General features: G+C 45.8%; 1 non-coding gene across 1 annotated transcript; it reads left to right on the forward strand.

Annotated features, from left to right (window-relative positions):
• Nucleotides 1-398: 398 nt before the first annotated feature.
• trnas-aga (transfer RNA serine (anticodon AGA)) lies at nucleotides 399-480 on the forward strand. Its single transcript has one exon. It is a non-coding gene; the product is annotated as a tRNA-Ser (tRNA).
• Nucleotides 481-1,941: the final 1,461 nt, after the last annotated feature.

Genomic DNA, 1,941 nt, shown 5'->3' on the forward strand with positions numbered 1-1,941 from the left:
GTAAACAGGGGGCCCATGACACTGAATAAATTGAGCAGAGCAAGCATGCATACCTTTGTAAGCGATTTGCTGACCAGCGAGACGCCACCACGCACCGCTGTAGGCTCCGTAAAGGAGGGAGAGGAAGCGGAAAAGGACGGAGAAGGGTCGGACCAGGTTTATTTATAGGCGAACACTAACTACCATCTGTCACACTGCCCCTCATGGTGGGGAGTGTAGCGCCATCCTGCTACATTCCCACCATCCAAAGACATACAATTGGGACAAGGCTGACTGATACTCTAAACTGACCGTAGGTGTCTATCTGCCTATCTTCTTTTCCTTAAAAAAAATCTACTGTGCTTCAATGAAGATAAATTGTTGAATATCAATCCTCTACTAATGTTCATGGGAGTGTAGTTGTTGTGGCCGAGTGGTTAAGGCGATGGACTAGAAATCCATTGGGGTCTCCCCGCGCAGGTTCGAGTCCTGCCAACAACGTTAAACTGCTGTTCCAGAGGAGACAACATCTTATCGTGACATTAGGATTGAGTCTGCCAGTGCTTGGTGACTGTACAGGAGGTCTGTGGACCGCAGGGCCACCACAAGCCCATTTCCTCAACTCTGCATTTAGTCCAGAGGTCCCCCAAGTCTGGACCAGTGAGGAGAAATGTGATAGTGGAGAAGTCCTTTTGTTCTTCAACTGGTCCACCTTGATGGTGAGTCTCCTTTTATCAAGGATTACTGAATGCTTGTGTTATTTATGGCATTGTTAACACTTTAGAAAGCCTTCATTCAGAGCTGGGAAGAACCTTTAACCTGATATCCCAGACATCAAAGTGGGCCACTAACTGGCCAGATGAAGCTATGCTAGGCTGCTGTATTCTGAAGAGCTAAAGTAGCAGCTTCTGAGAGGGATGCTAACCTGGATGTGTTCATCTCCTACTTTAATATCGGCGGCCCAACTTGGAGCTCTGACAGCCTCAAGCTTTTTGTTCCTGTTTCTGCTTCAGTCAGCAGGGAACTCCAACCTGCAATAGAATCTTCAACAACAATGGAATAGAAAAGTGAGGAAGAAAAACTAGAATAAACTTACAAAGCTGAGAAATGTTCATGAAGAAGAAATGCACACGTTATGATTGAGGCCAGAAACTAAAACTCCACACCAAATGTACGTTGACTTGTAGGATAATGAACTTGAATGTGTTGAAACAGCAGATAAATGAATCCACTACCACACAACAAGATGATGACCCCCTACCACAAGATGGCGTCGCAGATCCAGACGCTCTGTGCAGGAAACACCAAGCAAAACATGACTAAAACGCTCCTGTGGTTCCCTACAGGAAAAACTGTGGCTCTGATGAGAAGAAGGATCCCAGCCTCCTCTGAGGATCCATGGCCGCACCATTGGGTAGAAGGACGATGGGGTCGGCACCAGGAGGAACCCTGGTGTCTCCGATGCAGGGAAGATGGAGCACTGAAGAGGCCACATTGTTGCGTCCTAAAGAGGACATTTGGTGGAGCCTGAGACAGCAAACATCACGCCCCCTTCATCAGAAAAACCACAGCACCAGAAGAAAGAATCCTGGCAGTGACGACAGGGAGTATCAGGGTGACCTCCTCACCTCCACCTTTGAACCTTCAAATGAACTTTAAAAAGCTTTAGAGTGGAGAAGGATTTTTTAAACATTTTATTGTTTTTTCCTTTCATTTTCATTTGTGTGATTGTCTGATTCATTAGAAATAAACACTGTCTGCTGGGTTTACATTGACTGTGATTCTCTTTTTGCATGCAAGTTGAAAGTTATGCCAATAAAAACACAAGTATTTGAAGACCAAAGGAAGAACCCCCTAAGTCAGGACCCTGAGATCAAAGTGAGCGCTCTGATCTCTGAGGTCTGGGATATTTCACATCCCATGGCCCTTCAAATAAGAGCCCTGTGTCACTGTCTCAAAGTT

Source organism: Aulostomus chinensis, chromosome 1, assembly GCF_037954235.1.
Source record: "Aulostomus chinensis isolate RoL2024-O1b breed Wild chromosome 1, RoL_Achi_v1.0, whole genome shotgun sequence".
NCBI lineage: Eukaryota > Metazoa > Chordata > Actinopteri > Syngnathiformes > Aulostomidae > Aulostomus > Aulostomus chinensis.